This window comes from Lipotes vexillifer, unplaced genomic scaffold (assembly GCF_000442215.2).
Source record: "Lipotes vexillifer unplaced genomic scaffold, Lipotes_vexillifer_v1.1 scaffold799, whole genome shotgun sequence".
Classification (NCBI taxonomy): domain Eukaryota; kingdom Metazoa; phylum Chordata; class Mammalia; order Artiodactyla; family Lipotidae; genus Lipotes; species Lipotes vexillifer.
The window spans coordinates 2,559,456-2,581,376 of record NW_006787679.1 but is presented as its reverse complement, the minus strand read 5'-3'; positions in this window follow the sequence as shown (position 1 = coordinate 2,581,376).

The following is a 21,921-nucleotide window of genomic DNA, read 5'->3' as shown; positions in this document are numbered from 1 at the left end:
CTTTCCCTAGGTTGTTCTCTAGTCAAAATTATTTTAATGCTATATTGCTCCTATTACTCCTATGACATGATCAGGTTAGATATGTGAAAGGACATACATACATATTCTTTATTTTAAAAGCATTGATTCTTTAAAATTCTTTGAACATACTCACTAGAGAAGTGTTTGCTTAAATTTTCTTTTGTTTTCTCCAGGGCTATCTCTTCTTCCTTCAGGGTAATTTTTTTTTTTTAACATTCATTATTTATTATTTTGTCTTATAAATTTTCCTCAAGTGTCTGGTGGCCATAATTTTATATACATAAGAATAAAACAGTATTACAAAGCAATTAGTCACTTAATAACTCAGTGGTTCTTATCAACCAGCAAGCTTTGCTTTAGGTTAATTAAATCCAAAATTCCAAAACTTTGAATTATTTTCTTCAGGACTATTTAAATTATCCAATAAAACTTCTTATCCTATCTAGGGGTATAGAAGTCTGACTGCTTGCACTCTAGATGCAGGGATGAGACAAGTTCTCAATACTGAAAATCAGTTGCTCTCTCCACCGTTGGCTCACTCTGTCTCTTCAAAAATGGCATTCTTCACCCGGATCTCTCAGGGATTCCATGAGGAAAACTACTTCTTTATTGTTCATATCATTCCTGGTGAACAACTTTTGTAGCAGCTTTTCTCTCTTTTATATAACACTATCTCCCCAGCAATTTTTATTTTAATTTAAAAAATTTATATGTATTATTCACTTTATCTTTACTTTGAGATAATGGATAAATATATGTAGGCAATTTGTCATCTTTACTCAGAATGTTTTCAGTATCTCAAAATACCCCAGTCCCAATTTTTAGGCAAGATATGAAGTCAAATCAATAGCCTGGGATGGAAGGGTGTTGTGATGATTTTGTCTGTGGAAAAACAGAAAACAACTCTCTTCTAAAGCAAATCCCAATGATTGTGTCTTTTAACCCAAATACCATAAACATACATGAAACATTATAAACTTGAACAAAAATTAAAGGGATTCAAGATGGGAGTCATGGGGCTATCTGGAGGAACAGCATTCAGAAAAAGTAAATAGTGAACAGCAAGTACAAGACCTTGAGGCAGTACTATGTCATGTTAAAGGACTAATAATAAAAAATAGCATGCCTGAAGCTGAGTGAGTGAGAGTGGGGAAAATGATCATGTAAGATTTCATAGACTACTGAGATTTAGACTGTTAATCCAAGAGAGATGGAAGTGTACTAAAGAGGCTTGATCAGATGAGCAATGAGATTTACCTCCATTTAGAAAGGATCAGTCTGGTTGAAGTTTTAATGTGTTGAAAATAGAGTTTAGACAGGTAAGGACAAAAGCAGAACAATCAATGATATAATTCAGCATATTAAAAAAGATATATTCCTTGCATTTATTTAATTTAATGATGAAAGGTGTTATTATGTTTTTATTGTTAAAATTTAAAATAAAATAAACGCATTTTTGCTATAATGATTGAATGATTTTTATTAACTTGATTATCACCTCAGACCCATGAAAACCACAAGAGCTCTGAGAATTTGATGAGGTTCACACAACAACTTCGGACATTACCAATGCTAATAGGATAATGAGTTTGATTAAATTCCATCTCCTTAGAGCCAATGATATTGTACATTTTATTTGTTTATATTTATAAACAAAAGGTCTGAATAAATTTCCCACATGGCTATTAAAGAAACTGTACACTTAGTACCTATTAAGAGCATAAGTATTTGACTAACTATGTAATATTACATTAATTTTGAATAAAAGTAATAATATCCTTAATTAGAAGAACGGGAATATATTGTAGGTGAGTCTGAACAAATAATAAAGTCAAGTATTAGAAATAATTGAAAAAAAGTAGAGAGTAGTTTGACTGATTCAGAACAGTCAAGTACAGGTGATTAGTAGAGCATGTTTGAAATGGCTGAAATGTTAGTTAAGAATAGTATTTGGGAAGAATAACCAATGAAATAAGTTGAGAGTAAAACCATAATGTAAAATATGAGGAATGTGGGAAGAGATGTCAGGACCTGAAATAAAAAAGGACATGAACTGACAAGGAGAAAAGAGCAAAGGAGGGAGTCAGAAGTCAAAGGAACTATCATGGACAAAAAAGTTCAAGCCAGCTCTTGCAGTTTATAGGAATTACACTAGAGCTTAATAAATATGGATTATTTTGACCCTAGATGGTCTCTATAAATAGAAATTCTATTTGGGGATGTTACCATGGAGAACGAACCTAGTCCTATACTTTTCTAAAAGACCTTGCATTACTATGCTAAGGTTTTGTTGTGTTTTTTCTTTTTTTTTTATTATTTTTTTGTAACAAATATCTACCTTCCTGAACAGAATAAACTTCATAAATGTTGAGGGGATTACACATAAGCATTCATAATTAAAAGTTTCTCTGAAAAGATAAAAGTGTAATGATGAATATATTTGAACATATGGGGAAATGGAAAGAATGGTAGAATAACTCAAACCGTTAGAATATTATTCTAAATAATATTTTATAATTTTATAAATTATAAAATTATGTATGAGCATATAAGACAAAGTATGTAATAAAAATATATGAGAAAATAAAGAAAAAGAAAGCAGTGTGTGAATATTTCTGACCTTTTGTATCAGGCTTCACATGCAAATAACATAACTGACACTGGACTATTTCAAGACAAAGCATTTTTTTTTAGTAAAATTATATGTAATTTACAAGATTTTTTGCAGAGGGTTAGATTTGGAATCATACCACCTGTTATAAAAGCAAATTCACATGACAGAGCTGGTTCAATTAGACACTACTGGCACCTCTGGGCATTATACCAGCAGCTTGCTTGATGATACCATTTGTACTGAGCTTAGGATACTGCAGCTTGTCACCTATTCTACTATGGGGTTGAATGCTGTTGTCAGAAGTACTTAAGGCCTTTGGAAACTAGATTTAAGAACCACCTTTTCTTCCCTCAAAATGAAAGAAATGACACATATTGGAAAATGTTTTGCTAGCAGCAACTGAAGAAAACTATGTTTATATACTTAATACACTGAGAGAAAACACAATCTGTTTCAATCTGAAAGAAAGAGTCTTAAGGAGAAAGGAAACTTGGGTCAAATGACAATAAATAGAAATAAAAAGTGTTTATCAACGACTGGTACAATAAGGAACAACAGCAGACTATACTTAAAGTGTAATAGTAGAATTAAAACAGGGTAGGAAAATGCAGGATTCACACTACTAGAAAATTAATTAAATGGAAAACATCATGAGAAATCTTTATGGTATGCAAAGGGAAATGACAATAGGATGAAAACAATGAAATAATGGATAACAGCCATGAAGGATAGGGAATAGAAGAGTTTCAAAGAAGAACATAAAATCTTGGAAAAATTTTCATAAAATCTATATAGCCCCCCAAATTATCAAGTTGAAAAATATATTGAATATGTACATTAAAATTCTGATCCTGTCTTTTGAAAATAAAGTAATCATCTAGAAAAAAACCTATCATTTTTCCAAATTCAAGGATGACAAGTAACTGGACAAAACACAAAATTGTTTTTTTTCAAACTGGATAGTTGCTGTTTGGCATCACAAAGTTTCAGAAGAATGAAGCAATTACTACAGAATTTAGGCCAAAATTTTTTTGATCTGAGAGTTTTGTATTCAGCCAAGCTCTCATTTATTTGTGATGAACATAAATTGTATAATTATCTCTTCAGGAACTCACAAATATATCACTCATAGATAAACAAAACTTTAAAAATTGCATGCAATCAAACTCCAACAGGTAAAGAAATTAATAAATATTTATATCTTAAAAAGGGATAGTTGTGTAATACATTTTTTTGCTTATCTTACTTCATTCAGTTAAAAGGTAAAATCAAGAATCAAAATGTATAATAGTAAAGTGAATTATTGAAATGGAGACCAAACTTGACCTTGCTTCTACATTTGCTTTTGTTGCCTCCCTTCCCTTGCCATGAAGTTACTCTTGATCCTTGTCTATATCTCAGATTTGAATGGTATTTTTTAATTGCTAAAAATTTAGCAAGTAATGTTCAATTACACATGTAGTAAATAATTTGGATTGTTTCTACAGCTATTTATACTTCAGATAAGATTTACTAAACACATATTTCTTAATCAATTCAGAGAATAGTTTTTTTTTTTAAGTTGTCTTTATAATGAAAGAGCTTGAGTAATGCTATTTTCTGTCTTTTGATTCACATAGGAGAAACTGAACCATTCTTTAAATTAAAATATATATTTTCAATATTTCCTTTTTAAAAAATCATTAACCTAGGAAGACCTGTGAAGATTTTGGCATAACTAATTCAAAGTAAATTATTACAAATTGATTTCAAAACTAGCAAAATTTCATATAGCAAAAAAATACCAAAAGCAGGGGCAAAAACAAAATTGTTAATAATAATTTTATCTGAGTGATGTTTAGGTTCAAATGTTTCCATTTTATTATTTTTCAGTGATTCTGGCTTACCAGAAAACCAGACAAAATGAAGTTATTAATAAAGGTATGTACAATTTTACTTGAACTATAATTATAATCACATTATGTAAAACTATTATTAGAGGTGGAAATCAGTAAAAATATAACTTTCAATTACTTGTTACTCTTATAACTGAAGTATATGAAATATGGGAGTGTCTAGTTATTTGATGTATTGAAAACAATTCATTTATGATAAATAAACAAAGACTGCATTTTTCTTAGTCTTTCAGTCTTTCAGTTTCAGAAAGTCTTTCAGTCTTTCATCCTGCTTATACTAAACACTTACTAAAAATCAGTGCCTATTTGTAGTTGAGTAGTAGCTCAAATGAGAGTACTCTGTAGCTATTGTTTGCACTTTGACCTATGCTCCTTAAAATAGTTGCTCTAACACTAAAATGGTTAAATATTCCTAGTTGCATTCATGCTTTTATATCCCCTCCCCAATTTATCTGACCCTAACATTAACAGACACTCTATTTTTAAACTGAAAGTGTACGTTAAATGTTAGTGACTGGGCTCATTGGTTTGTTCTCACCATTGTAAGAGTTTGCTTGAAATGAAAATCTGTAAAGTGGAGAAAATAATTTTAAATTTACCAGTAACATATGGACATGAGAAAGATAAAATTAATTTTTGTGTGTAAAATAAGTATGCTAACCGTTTAAGGATTACACAAATACTAGCTAATCTTATCATTCTCTTCTTCCTGCAATGACTTGGACTACCACTTTATGACTACTATGTGTGAAAACACATTTAGGTTTGAGCACAATTATTTATAATGAGAACCATTAGCAGGAAGGAAGCCTGGCTAAAAATTCACAGAAGGGAAAGAATCAATACCTGACAGGGATCAGAAAACTGAGGAGTTTTCTCTCTTTCTCTCTCTCTCTCTCTGTTCCTTTATCCCTCTCCCTCTCCTTTTACTCTCTCTAACACACATACACATAGACACACACACTCCTCTCTTGCTTATTTCTGCATACCTATTGCTTTCTTCCTTTGCCAGTATCTCAGGTCATATGGTAACAAAACAATAACTGCCACAACTCCCAGATTATCTATCTCATTATGGAAAGGCGTAAATGACTCTTATACATAGCTACAAAAATATGGAAAATGTTATCTCATTAATATGAGTGAGATATTAGATTTCCCTATCATGTAATCCTATCATTAATGGTCAGAGAGACTTTTTTAAATATTGGTACAAACATGCCTATTAATTTGTCCTTCTGTGGACATAAGCCATATATCAAATGTCATTGCAATAGGGGCAGATATCCTATTAAATTTCCACTCCAAGTTTGGAGAAATGTTCCAAACATTTCAAGTGTTGTTGGAGATCCTAAAATATAAAATTTGATGAGTATATACTTATTTATTTCATTTCTCTTACTTTTATCGATTGACACTAATGAAAATATTTAAAGAGTGATGTCAGTGACCAAAATTCTCATGGTTTGAATAGGAAACTAAAATCAAATTCCCTTTAAATATATTCCAGATCCCCTGACACATCAAATATTAATAGAAGACAAAATGTAAGATAATTTATTAAAATTGTGTTTGTTAGTAGTTTAATTGCCCTTAAAGTCAACAATAGTACAATATATTCTTTTTGAGATCATCAGAGGAACATGTATACATTTGTTTATAATGAATAATTGTTTTATTTTTATAATCTAAGGCACTAAGATTTAAGCCTCTTTCCTATTATTGCAGCCACACTGGCATAAAGATAATAAAATTTAAATGACATTACTGTAGATTTTAAATATAAACAATAAAAATTTTGAATATATTTAAAAGTTCTTCTTAAGAGTCAATGTACATTGTCAGTATGTATGTTACTGAGTTGTCAAAAATAAAATATCCAAGTAGTATTTCCATAGTTTATGAGGGAAATCAAAGTCATCTAATAATTTTGAGAAATAGGGAGAAGTTGAGTTTGCTGTTATTCCTTGAACCACTAATCAGGTGTGAGTAGATTTTCACTTGTATGTTATCATACCTGAATATTAGAGAGGACACAAAAAAGAAGTAGGAAAAATAATTATGTGTATGTATTATGAGAATATAATAAGTTATTATATTCAAAGAGCATAGCCACTTTCCAAGACCATATCGTTATCAAATTGCACTTTAAGGACAAATAATTGTGATTCTTCTAGTTGAAATAACCATACTTAGAAAGAGTATCTCTCTTTCTCTCAACAAAAAAGAAAGAAAGAAAAAGAAACAAAGAAAGAAAAGAAAACTGAAATGTTTAACAAAAATTATATTCTTTAAAGGGAATAGCAATTACAATCCAGTCACAGTAGAGAGGTGTAAGTTTTCTTGTTTGTTTCAAAATCTTCCTTTTCATAATTAAACCCTTGCCTACCAGAAATATGTAATAGTGAATTTGATTGTCTCTGTAAAATGGAGGAAGTAGTCTTTCACAAAACATCTAAGGTATTGTACAAAACCTTTTCATAAGCTTAGGGAGAAAATCTTATTTTCTTACTACCCCAACCCCTACATAAACACATCCCTCCACAACAAGATTCTAAGCAAATCGCCTAATCTCTCAGGCTTGCAGATTCCATGGAAAGAGACACAGTTATGGCCTCCTCTCATTCTATCTCTCATTACTTTTGTAGCAAGTGAATTCATGTTATTTAACATTTTACACTTCAAATACTCAAGGGTAGGGTTAATTTATATGCATCACTAACACAGCTGAGGTCCTGTATAAGTTTGAATGAAGGGAGAAAGAAGAAAAGCAGACCTGCAAGTAGGCAATCCTATATTTATACATTTATAATATAGGTCAGATTATTGGTTATGTTAACACAATGTAATTTACACAATCCCGGAGAAATATGTTTAAAGTTCATAATTAATTCTAATTGAAATCAGTTAAAAATCTTAAAGAATTAAAAAATAATAATAAATTATCACTTACTTTTAAACTATACACCATCTGTACATGTAAGGGTGCTAGGATTTAACTTTATATTAATTAATAACTGTAACATATGTTCCTGTAAGAATAAGAACTTTTATGTCTATTTTATTTAACAGGTGTTTGTATAAGATGTCACAGAGGAAATCATTCTCCCTGAGTTCTTTTTGCAGAAAGCAACAGAAACTTGAAACAGTTTTAGAGTGAAAAGGAAGGAAAGCAAGCCAGGTAGAAGAAGCTACTCCCAAAGTGAGAACAGAGAAATAGTGTATTTAGAGTATGCTGCTACCTTTTCCGCTGGGGAACACCACCACTACTACATGGTCCTGACACTAAGACACAATTCTACTATTCTGCCACCACAACCCTTATGAAAAAGTTCTAATATTTGCCTCTACACTTACATGAAATTATCCTATATGAAACATTCAGTAGGACTCTAAAAGGTGGAGCCTTGATCAAAATCTACACCTTAGCTAACAGGAAATACTGAGCTTCCTGAGACTTCTGTAATTACAAGTGGTTCCATGCCTTGCCCAGAGATTTACAAAATGAAAAATTCCGCTGAAATACATGATCAGTATTGTAATATTATGTAAGAAATACTATTTAATAAATGCATGCTACTATGATATTAATTGCTTATTTTAAATTATTTTTCTAATTAACGTTGAAGAGTAAATATTGAACTTGGTTTTCTGTCAATAAACAAAGCTCATAGAAATCAACCATTAAATATGTGAGCAAAGATGCCTTCTTTGACTACTTTGAGAGAGTGTAAATATCTATTTTCTTCCTTCTGAAGAAACAAGTTGCTGTCACATTAAGGTAAGAACAGAATTGAATGTATCCTGGGACAAAGTATATTTAAGCTATCAAATACAAACACATTTAGCTGAATGTTCTTTATAATTTTCAGAGGAGGAATTAGATAAGGGATAACAAACATGCCCTATTCAAGAAAATAAAATTGTATGCTTTTCCAATCAAACATACTTTTTCTAAAACATCTTTATCAGAGTATAACTGCTTTAAAATGGTGTGTTGGTTTCTGCTTTATAACAAAGTGAATCAGCTATACATGTACATATATCCCCATATCTCCTCCCTACTGCATCTCCCTCCCACCTTCCCTATCCCACCTCTCTAGGTTGTCACAAAGTACCGAGCTGATCTCCCTGTGCTATGCGGCTGCTTCCCACTAACTATCTATTTTACATTTAGTAATGTATATATGTCCATGTCACTCTCTCACTTTGTCCCAGCTTACACTCCTCCCTCCCTGTGTCCTCAAGTCCATTCTCTATCTCTGTATCTTTATTCCTGTACTGCCCCTAGATTCTTCAGAACCATTTTTTTTTTTTTTTTAGATTCCATATATATGTGTTAGCATACAGTATTTATATTTCTCTTTCTAACTTCACTCTGTATGACAGACTCTAGGTCCATCCACCTCACTACAAAAAACTCAATTTCGTTTCTCTTTATGGCTGAGTAATATTCCATTGTATATATGTGCCACATCTTCTTTATCTATTCATCTGTCAATTGACACTAAGGTTGCTTCCATGTCCTGGCTATTGTAAATAGAACTGCAATGAACATTGTGGTACATGACTCTCTTTGAATTATGGTTTTCTCAGGGTATATGCCCAGTAGTGGGATTGCTGGGTCATATGGTAGTTCTATTTTCAGTTTTTTAGGGAACCTTCATACTGTTCTTCATAGTGGCTGTATCAATTTACATCCCCACCAATAGTGCGAGGGGCTTCCTTTTGTTCTACACCCTCTCCAGCATTTATTGTTTGTAGATTTTTTGATGATGACCATTCTGACTGGTGTGAGGTGACACCTCATTGTAGTTTTGATTTGCATTTCTCTAATGATTAGTGCTGTTGAGCCTCCTTTCATGTGTTTGTAGCCCATCTGTATATCTTCTTTGGAGAAATATCTATTTAGATCTTCTGTCCATTTTTGGATTGGGTTGATTTTTTGATATTGTGAATTTTGGAGATTAATCCTTTGTCAGTTGCTTCATTTGCAAATATTTTCTCCCATTCTGAGCGTTGTCTTTTCATGTTGTTTATGTTTTCCTTTCCTGTGCAAGAGCTTTAAAGTTTCATTAGGTCTCATTTGTTTATTTTTGTTTTTATTTCCATTTCTCTAGGAGGTGGGTCAAAAAGGATCTTGCTGTGATTTATGTCATAGAGTTCAAACATAGTTTGTAATGAAATGTAATGCATGAAAATTTCACTACCACAAATATCTTTCTCCCTAACCACCAGATTGAAATGATGGAGTTCTACCAATTATCATGTGTAATCCTTATGTGGTGCATTCATTTTTTAATAGTTATCAAGATGGAAATGGTAAATCAGAACCGAAGTTATATCAGCTGTATATTTGAATGTTATAATCAATTTATTAATGGTAATGTCAAAATAATGTGAAAATGGTAACTATCTCACAGATGGAAAAGAAGAATGAAGACAGCAAATGCTCATGTCACAATGAAAAGTCATTTGTAGTTGCAGCACTATTGGTGATATAATTTTTTTGAAACTTAAGAATCAAAGACTAAATTCTTTAAACTATTTCATGTTTACATTGTTTAGTACAGTAGAAAAAAATTGAGAAACAAAAAGAAAAACATGTTCCTCTGAGGTATAAAAACTAAGATCTTAAGAATTAAGGTATATTTAAGACATCTTTCATTAATTTTTCTTCTTTCCAACATCATTTCTTTCATTTTACTTTTCTTTGCTCTGAAGTTACTTTTTCAAACTATATTACTTAAAAAATATTACATACATACATACATCTTCCTTATGGTTATGATGATATATTTGTAATAAAAATTGATATTCAAAGTTAAATTATACAAAATGATATTTAAATTAAAATGAGTAAAACTTAAAATAATATTTAAAATGCCAAAGACAATGATATTTCAGCTCAAAGGTAAAATCAAGTGAAACTTTGAAAAGTTTCTTTAGGTACCTTTTTAGTGTTTCTGAAATTATTTAATAATAATTTGTCTTTCTCAGAAAAGGTAAAACAAAAATTTTGTAAGAATTATTTAAATAAAAATTAAACTTTTACTATCTTGAGACAAATTTACATATATGAACAAGGGGATGTGATTCCTTTGTACTATCAATGTACATTTTAAATAGCAACATTTGGTTGATTGTGCAGAGAAATTATAACACATTTTCACTGACTCAATTTTTCACAGGAGATAGACTGTTTTATAGACATTTCTATTCTCTTTCCTATGTACAGTAATCTGACATTGTTCAACATACATACAAATCCCTTAAAGTTGAATGCTCTCCTTGCATAGTACAACAAAATGTATTATCTTTCACATTGATACATTTTTTTATAATTAAATATTTTTTCTTTTATTTAAAAATAATTGAGATGTAATTTTCATACAGTAAAATGCACACATCTTGGTTGAATAATATGATGAGTTTTAACAAATGCAACAACTGTGTAATCAACATCCTTATCCTCATATAGAATACTTCCATCACCCCAGAAAGTTCCCTAATATCCCTTTAGCCTAAACCTTCTTTCTACCGAGGAAATCCCACTTCTTATTTCTACTCCAATATATCAGTTTTGCCCCTTCCAAAACTTCTCATTAATAAAATTATGCAGTAAGTACACATTTGAGTCTGGCTCCTATAATCTAGCATAATGTTTTTGAGATTTATGCATATTATTGTGTGTATCAGTAGATTATTCAGTTTTACTGCTAAATTCTATGATTAAGCTACACTTTGCTGATCCATTGCTCTGTTGATGGACATTTGTGTTGCTTCCATTTCTTGATTATCATGAATAAAGCTGCTATACATGTATCTCTACAAGTCTGCTTATTGGCATAAGATTTCATTTCTCTCAGCTAAATACCTAGAAGTGGAATTGCTGGGATATAAAGGAGGTGAATGTACAAGCTTAGAAGAAACTTCCAAACTTTTCCAAGATGGTTGTATCATATTACAGTTCCAACAAAAATCTTTGAATGTCTTGGCTGTTCCATACCCTCACCAACATTTGGTATTTTCAGTAGTTTTAATTTTAGCCATACTAGAGGAAGCATAGTGGTATGTCATTATGGTTTTAATTTGTATTTCTCTGATTAAGGCAATGTTGACCACATTTGCATGTATTTATTGTCATTTGTCTATATGCATTTGAGAACAGTCTTTTCAGGTACTTTGTATATGATTTTTCATTGGGTTTTTTGTAAGAGTACCTTTTATTCTGGATACAAATCTTGTATATGCATTGCTTATATTTTATCTCAGTCAGTGACTTACACGTCCATCTTTTTAGCAGGGTACCTTAAAGAGCATTTTTTTTTTAAATATTAATTTTTATTGGAGTATAGTTTCTTTACAGTGTTGTGTTAGTTTCTACTGTACAACAAAATGAATCAGGTATACATAGATATATATATCCCCTCTTTGTTGTATTTCCTTCCCATATAGGTCACTGCAGTGCATTAAGTAGAGTTCCCTGTGGTATGCAGTATGTTCTCATTACTTGTCTATTTTAAACACAGTATCAATAGTATATATGTGTCAATCCCAACTCCCAATTCCTCCCATGCACACTTTCCCCCTTGGTATCCATACATTCATTCTCTATGTCTGTGTCTCTTTCTGCTTTGCAAATAAGATCATCTACACCCTTTTTCTAGATTCCACATATATGGGTTAGTATACAATATTTGTTTTTCTCTTTCTGACTTACTTCACTCTGTATGACAGTCTCTAGGTCCATCTATATCTCTACAAATGATCCAATTCTGTTCCTTTTAATGGCTGAATAATATTCCATTGTATATATGTACCACATCTCCTTTACCCATTCATCTGTCAATGGACATTTAGATTTCTTCCATATCCTGGCTATTGTAAATAGTGCTGCAATAAATATTGGGGTTCATGTGTATTTTTGAATTATGGTTATCTCAGGTTATATGCCCAGTAGTGGAATTGCTGGGTCATATAGTAGTTTTATTTTCAGTTTTTTAAGGAACCTCTATACTGTTTTCTATAGTGGCTGTATCAATTTACATTACCACCAACAGTGCATGAGGGTTCCTTTTTCCTCCACATCCTCTCCAGCATTTGTTGTTTGTAGATTTTTTGATAATGGCCATTCTGACTGGTGTGAGATGATACTTCATTGTAGTTATGATCTGCATTTCTCTAATAATTAGTGATGTTAAGCATCTTTTCATGTGCCACTTGGCCATCTGTATGTCTTCCTTGTAGAAATGTGTATTTAGGTCTTCTGCCCATTTTTTGATTGGGTTGTTTGCTTTTTGATATTGAGCTGCATGAACGGAGCAAAAGATGTTAGTTTTCATAAATTTAAATTTATTTATTTTTTCCTTTTATACTTACTATTTTCTGTGTCCTGTCTACAAAGTCTTTGCTACTCCAGGGTCAAAAATCTATCTCCTTGTTTTACTAGAAGCTTAATGGTTTTAGCTTTTATGTTTATGTACATGATTCAAATTGAATTAATTTTATGTAAGATTTGAGGTAGAAGTTAACATTAATTTTCTTCCATGTTGATATCCAATTTTTCAAGCACTATTTGGTAAACAAACTTTCCTTGAGAGATACACAGTTATAAAACTGACACAGTAGAAATAAAAGAAAATTTGAATAACCTTAAATTTGTTAAAGAAATTTAATCCATAATTGAGAAGCTTTATGATTTGATTCATAATTAAGAAGGAAAACAGCACATCCAGAGAATATATTGGTAAATTTAATCAAACTCATAAGGAGGAAATAATATCAACCTTCCACAGACACATTCAGAGACTAATAAGGCAACACCAACGTGACAAGACTTTATAAGAATGCTTATATTTATGAGATATCAATATCCTCATTACCATAGATGGAAAGAATATTAGCAAATGAATTCATCAATACTTAAAACATATAATAAAGCAAGACCAAGTGGTATTTATTCCAAGAATGTAAGTTTGTTTCAACATCCAAAAATCAAAGTAATTTACCAAACTAACAGAATAAAGGAGTAAGCTCATGATCATCTTAATAGATGCATGAAGACTTGAAAAAATTCAACACATTCATGAAAGCACTGTCAGCAAACTAGGAATGGAAGGAACTTCCTCGAACTGATAAAGGGTGTCTTCAGAAATGTCTCAGCTAACATGAAACTTAATGGTGAAACCTTAGACACCTTGACCCTATATTTCAGAAGAAGTAAAAGACATCTTTACCCACCAGTTCTATTCAACTTGTACTTCAAGTCTTAGTTAGTAAAAGAGAGCAAAATGACCTCAAATATTAGACAGGGAAAAATAAAATTGCCTTTATTCTCAGTTGACAGAAAATCTCAAGGACTCTACAAATGAACCACAAGAAATAGTGAGTGAATTTAACAATGTCACAATTGTATTTCTATGTATTACTAATGAATAATTGAAAAATAAAATTTAAAATAATAGCATTTTCAATAATATGAAAACATAAAAATACTTATAAATAAATCTAATGATAGATGCAGTAGATTCTAAACTGAAAACCACAAGGTAATTCTGAGCAAACAAAGTAGACCTGAATAAGAGAAGAGGAAGAGTGTAATAATGGACTGGAATCAATAGCATTAAGATGTCATTATCTCCCAAATGTTCTATAAATTCATTCAACCTCAATCAAAACAGTAGCAACACTTTAGGATAAACTGATAAGGTGATTCTAAAAAATTATATGGAAGGGCAAAGGACTTAGAATAATCAAGATAATTTTGAAAAAGAACAAAATTTGCTGACTTACACTACCTCATATACAGACTTACTATAAAACCATAGTAATCTGGAAAGTGTAGTTCTGGCATATGTATAGAAAAAATAATAATAAAGGCCAGAATAGACTCACACATACATTCACTTGTTTTACTACAAAACTACCAAAACAGTTTATTGGAAAAGTCTGCTCACATTTACATATGTTAGGCTAGAAAAGTTACCCTATGATGATTTCATGGACATATAATTATCTCCAAACTCACAAAAAATTACCCTAAAAATAGACATACAATGTTTCCACACTGAACTTTTAATTCTTACACATTAATATTCAGTAATGAAAATATTTTCTTTGAAAAACAAGTTGGGCATAAAATATATGCAATTCTTTATAATCCCTTTTAACAACTAGCCATTCGCTTTACTATTTTTCCAATATCATAATTTTGATTATCTTCATCTGAGGCAGGAGATCAAGCAAAGGTTTACCACTTGAAAACATACATTCCTGTAGTTTACTGAAACACAATAAGTGCTTATACAATAATAGGCTTAAAATATAAAATATTGCCATAGAATGATGATCAACTTTTTTGTTTCTCTTTGTTTACAAGGCACAGTACTAAACTAGAAGTTTACTGTATCCCATCTATGTGGTACACAGTAGACATTACATGCATATTGGTAAAAGGAATGAATGAATATGTTCTAATCATTAATGGAAAATGAAATCAACTCTGTGTGTTCTCTCCTTCAGGAGTCTATTAATTGACTACCAGCAAAATGTGGACTTTTTGGATGGAATTTACCTTAATGCATAAACTATTACATAAATCTGATACTGTATAGTCAACTTATTTTACTGCTAGTACTCCCTAAAATAACAAATATTTACATGATAATGTTCTGTTTTTCAGAATTTCTGAGCTACAGTAGCCCACATATGTGCCAAATGAATCTAAATACACAATTCATTTATACTGCTAAACAGTGAAAATAGTTTTATACACAATTTAATAAGTTACAAAACCCAAGCCTTTTTAAAACAATATTCTGTAAGCAGAAATTGCTCTTTATCTCTTCAAAGTTTGACCTGCTCTGAATGGCCTGAGTCCTGCTCAGTCTTCCCATGACAAGCAGCTCAACAATCAATAATAGGTCACAGGAGCTAAAGGTCAAGAATTCTGCACATCAGTGTTTCACATCTATCCTCAGTTCTTGACCTCTTATTTTTTAACTCTCACATGCAAAGTAGAATATTTTTTCTCATTGTATTACATCAAAGTACATTCACATACACACATATCTACTGAAATACCGTGAATGTGGTCAGGATGAAGATAATGCATTTCAACACAAAATCAAGCTAAGAATGGCATAAGATTATGCCAAACCAGTTCTGACTATGACCAACTTAGAGGTAAATGTATTACATCCATGTCTGGGCCATTGGTCCTGTATACCTCATTTGTTTCCCAAAGTTAGCCTAAATAGACATTTATTCTGTCATGAGCCACCTTGCTTATTTCAAAGAAATATAAGGACAAAAACAAATCCCAGGAAAGAGAAGACCTACAAAAAATAGTGACATAAAATTTTAATATAATTTTGAATCAGTGTGATTTTTAAAATCAGAGTAAGTATGGCAACATTTTTTTTCAGTGTCATGAAAACTATTCCTTAAACTGTTCTAGAGTTAACTACGACTGACATGTTATTCATTTAGGAATCGTAAATGAACTTTCTTGAGTATGTTTCAGAGTTAAGCAATCATGTGACAGTCTACGTATCTAACGTTTGTTCCTGCTGTAGTTGCACTATATGTTATGCAGACAGACAGACACAATTAATTTCCCCAAGAAAGCATTGTTGGCACAAACCAGTAAAAGTCTTCTTTATACTAAAAACATAAAAGTACAGACTAAATGGTAGCCAAGAAGAGGAAGTCATGACTGCTGGCAGTACATTGTCACTCACTTTTCTCTAATGAATTAATTTGCCATGAGCATTCTTCATGTCAGAAGCAAAACCATTAGATCACCAGCCAGAAAACTGACAGGAATTATATGATCTCTAGGAACTCTAATGACACAGTAATTATATTCTTCAGTAACTCAGTGGCTCAAGAGTTTTATTCATCTGTTATTTTTTTTTTTTTTTTCTTGCGTTATGCGGGCCTCTCACTGTTGTGGCCTCTCCCATTTGCGGAGCACAGGCTCCGGACGCGCAGGCTCAGCGGCCATGGCTCACGGGCCCAGCCGCTCCGCGGCATGTGGGATCTTCCCGAAACGGGGCACGAACCCGCGTCTCCTGCAACGGCAGGCGGACTCTCAAGCACTGCGCCACCAGGGAAGCCCCATCTGTTATTTTAAATGACAGACATCTGTCTAAAGTCTTTGGGCCCTGTGTGGCTATTTCAAATGCCAACAGATACAGGATAAGCAAGATTCAGTTTAAAATGACAGAAAAATTTGGTTGCTATCAGAAATAAATGTAGATAATAAATAGATAATTTATAGGTAGATGACCTAGATAGAGAGATAGATGATAGATAAATATTGATCATACAGAAGTACTCTGTCTTTTATATGGCCTCTGACATCATTAATAGGTCTTTTTTAAAAAATTGTATTTATTTATTTTTTGCTGCGTTGAGTCTTCGCTGCTGCACGTGGGCTTTTTCTAGTTGCATCAAGTGGAGGCTACTCTCTGTTTTGGTGTGTGGGCTCTAGGCTCAAGGGCTTCAGTAGTTTTGGCATGCAGGCTCAGTAGTTGTGGCGCATGGGCTTAATTGCTCCATGGTATGTGGGATCTTCCTGTACCAAGGATCAAACCTGTGTTCCCTGCACTGGCAGGTGGATTCTTAAACACGACATCACTAGGGAAGTCCCTATAATAGGTCTTTACTGACTGGTGCTTTTGACTACTGCAGTAGCTTCCTACAGCATTTCCTTTAGACTTGTCTTTCTATCCTTCACCCTACCCGCCATATCAACACCAGTAAAGCATTTAAATAGTATTGTGAGTGTGTCCTTTCAAAATAAGGGTCTTCAGACTTCATAATCTTTTGCACACCAGCTTCTCCAACCATGTTTCTCCTGCACTGACATAGACATACTTAATGTTCCCCTCAGCTTGACTAAACTTTTAAACAACTTCTTCTTGACTGTAGGCTTCAACCTCCCTTTCCTTAGAGGATTTATTTTAGAAAACTTGCAATTGAAATATTTTTTCCCCTGCCTCATTTTGTTGTAAATCTTCTCCCAACCTCCTGCCAGGTTTATAACCCAGGAATGTCTTTCTCAAGGACCTGGGCTCCATCCCTTTGAAAAATAATTAAAGAGATAGGTCCCTGTCTCCCAGTCTCTTGGATAAGGTAGGAGCCTAACTGCTAAGCACCAACTAGAAAACACAGATGGCTTAATCACATTGACAAATCTCCTCTCTAAACCCTCCCTGTACTTTTCCAATAGCTCACTCTAGTGCTTAAAAACCATTACCAACACTCCTGCTTTTTTATTTTTAACATATTTATTGGAGCATAGCTTTACAATGGTGTGTTAGTTTCTGCTTTATAACAAAGTGAATCAGCTATACATATACATATATCCCCATATCTCCTCCCTCTTGTGTCTCCCTCTCACCCTCCTCATCCCACTCTTCTAGGTGGTCATAAAGCACCGAGCTAATCTCCCTGAAAACACTTCTGTTTTTGTTTCATTGTAGTTTAATTCGATCTTTCTCTTTATTGCAATAGTCTCAACCCCTATTGCAATAATCTTGAATAACATTTTTCTTGCCTGCTCAACTGAATTGGTTACAAGTTTTCTTTGACAGAACTTACTCTATGCTTTCCATTTCTCATGCCTCTTTTGGTGTCCTCACCAGTCCTCCTTTTTTGAGATTCCAATTATTCTTCAAGGCCTAGAGCACAGGTATTTCATGTGAGTAAAATTTTACTGTATCAAAATTTACATGGGGATAAGGGAGAGACTATTTAATTTGTTTTTCAAGGTTTACTGTCCAAAAATGTAAAACAAGATCAACAGTCTTGCAGTACATGAATTAGACATTCTCTCTTACAATACTCAGTATTCAGAGATTACAAGAATGGAGAAAGATGTCTTTTCTTTTCTAGTAGTTAGCAGGACATTTCTTGGGTTTGCAATCTTCTTATGTCACTTAGAAAGGAGAAAAAATGAATTAAAGCACTGTGAAATTTGTCTTGCTTGCTGAAACATTTTTCAGTTACTTAAAAGACAAAGGAGACTATCATCTTCTCTCTCATCAGGCAACTTTACTGCAAATGACTTTGTTATATCACTGAATACAGAACTCTGCTGAGCAGGGGATAGAAATATTGATGTCTATGGAAAAGTGTTACAGGACTCCTTGACATTTTATGTCTGGCACTGTAAGGAAGTTTACTTACAAGAAAAGTTTATTGTGATGCTCATTAAGCATCTAATGTTCAATATTTTTCCATACAAAAATGTATAATTATGTGAAGCAGTATATATGTACATCTGAGTAGAAAAGGATAACACAGTGGAGAATGAGGGCAAGAATTAGAGAGGAGTTATTTTTTCTGTCATCCTGAGGCTTGACAGAGGAAAAACTAAAACGATTATGACCACAAATCTGTAAATTAGTAGTTGAAAGAGAATATAAAGATCTCATTAAAAAGAGTTTTCTTTATTCCTCTAACATTCAACAGGCAATCTGTTTTCATGTTCTATGAATCTACATAAAATTTATCCCAAATTTCCCACTATGCAGGGTCATTATGAACATGCCCCCACATTCTCTGTACTGGACTCCTGCGGTAATTTCAAAAGTGGTATATCTGCTTTCCTTCTAAAAACTGTTTGCTACCTGGCAGTGAATGACACCTTGTCAAAATAGTATCACACTTTAGTAAAAGAATAATCATGTCACATCCCTGCTCAAAACCCTCCAAATCTATCCACAGAAATCTTAATCACTTGGGCTTCCCTGGTGGCGCAGTGGTTGAGTCCGCCTGCCGATGCAGGGGACACGGGTTCGTGTCCCGGTCCGGGAAGATCTCACATGCCGCAGAGTGGCTGGGCCCGTGAGCCATGGCCGCTGAGCCTGCACGTCCAGAGCCTGTGCTCCGCAACGGGAGAGGGCACAACAGTGAGAGGCCGCGTACCACAAAAAAAAAAAAAAAAGAGAAATCTTAATCACTTAACCATGGTCTAAAAGGCACTACATGATATTCCTCATATCCTCTCCAAAATTATTACCTTTCATTTTTTTTCCCATTAGGCTCTCTTCTCAGGCCAAACTGGACTTATTTCTATTCCTCAGAAGCAACTGCCAAAATATCCCTCCCAGAGATCTCCATATGATTCACTTTCTTGCTTCATTTAGGATTCTGGTCAAATATTTCTCTTTTTAAAATAAATCATTCTTCTCACCAAGTCACCTTCTAACTTGTAATCTTTCTTTATTGTTTATACAGTACAATTTACTCCCCAAATAATAGTATGAAAACAATAATCAGATTGCATCACTTCTTATTCACACACCCCCAATGGTTGCTTCCCTTTGCACTAAGAATAAAACCCACAATGCCTTCCCTGTAAAAACAGAGGTGTTACATAATAAAGATCTTCCCATTTCTGTGAACTACTCATCACACACCACACTATCTACACACTTCCACCTTTCCAACAATTCTGATATTCTTGCATGTTTTGAACATACAAAGCTAGTTCTTGCTTTATGGTCATTGCATGCTTATTCTTTTCTTAAATTGAGGTCTAGCACCACTTCTCTATTGAGGCTTTCCTTAAGCACAGTATCAGAATACTACTTCACAGAACTCTCCATTACCTTACTTCACTTGTTTATTTTTCATGGCATTTATTATTACCTTACATGTTAAACATATTTTTGTTCTTGTTGATTTCTGCATATCCCAATAGGATGAGAGTAACAGTTTTGGTTCTCTGGCTTGTCACTGTATCTTTGGCTTTTAGGAACAGTGCCTGCCACATAATAGGACCTCAGTAAGTATATTGATTTAATAAAATATATGTTTATTCATAGGCAATTTTCTTTAAATACTGCACATGAAAAACTGTCAGGAGCACACAAATTTTCTTGGAATTATATCACTTTTGAAGAATAATGTATTTTTTAAATAATTTGGCTTGCTTTTGGGTAACTCAGTTTATCATGACATTTGGTTAAGAAAACAATAGATAACATGTAACTTCAAGTTACAAAAAAATGACCCCTTGATCTCTGAAATTTCATTCTAGAAATAGCATTGTAATATACTAGTACAGTTGACAGTTCATACTTGCATATTTGCATATTTTCATAGACTCAACCAACTGTGGATTGAAAATATTAAAGAGAAAATCTCAGAAAGTTCCAAAATGAAAAACTTGAATTTGCCACATGCCGGTGACTTACATAGCATTTATAATGAGCTAGGTATTATAAATAATCTAGAGATGATTTAAAGTATATGGGAGGATGTGTTTAGGTTATATGCAAATACTATGTCATTTTATATAAGGGACTTGAGCATCTGTAGATTTTTGAGCCAGTCCCTTGCAGGCGTCTTTGAGCAAGTCTCATATGTATACTGAAGGAAAGCAGAACAAGTAACAGCCATAAAACTCTTAAACATTCAATTTCTTTTCTTCTCTGTCACTGAATATAATATTTGATGATTTACTTAGTATCTGTATCTTTCACTTTGACCTCTTTACTAAACTTCAACTTACTACAGTTTATATCTAACTGACTCCCTTTTAATCACTTCAAAATCAACAGATCAAAAAGAAAAATGCTGGGCTTCCCTAGTGGCACAGTGGTTGAGAGTCTGCCTGCCAATGTAGGGGACATGGGTTTGTGCCCCGGTCTGGGAAGATCCCACATGCCGGAGAGTGCATGGGCCCGTGAGCCATGGCTGCTGGGCCTACGCATCCGGAGCCTGTGCTCCGCAACGGGAGAGGTCACAACAGTGAGAGGCCCGCGTACCGCAAAAAAAAAAAAAAAAAGCTGTCTTTCCCATACTCACCCTCGCTTCTCCTCTTGTTTTGCCTTTTCTTCTGTTTTGTTTCTGTTTTTTTTAATCTTACCTCAATGAATGGTATTTAAAGTGAACCCAGCTGTCAAGCAAAACACATAAGTCATTCTTCAATCTATTTGGTTTTCCCACTGAATACTTTATACACAACTGTAATCGTTTAAAAATGCAATCCTAGATTTACAAATCTGGACAAAATATATAAAACAATAATTTTCATTTGTTGAACAACAGGCAGTTCAGGGCTGTGAAAGAATGAAACAAATTAGATGAGCTTTTAATTTTAATTTAATAAAACTCCAGCTTTTTAATTGGAGACACTTTCTAGACCATGGTACAGGAGGGCCCCAGGAGCAAAACACAATGATCTTGCTGACTAGAGGAAAGAATATTAGCTTTCATAGAGTTGGAGTAACTGGAATTCGTAGGACTGAGTAACATTAAGATATATGTGCAGAGAAAAGAGCTCCAAAAATCTGCCTATGGGTCTTAAATTCCTTGCTGATTAATAATTTAGACATGCCAGGAGGATGGGCAAAGAAAAAATCACTAGGG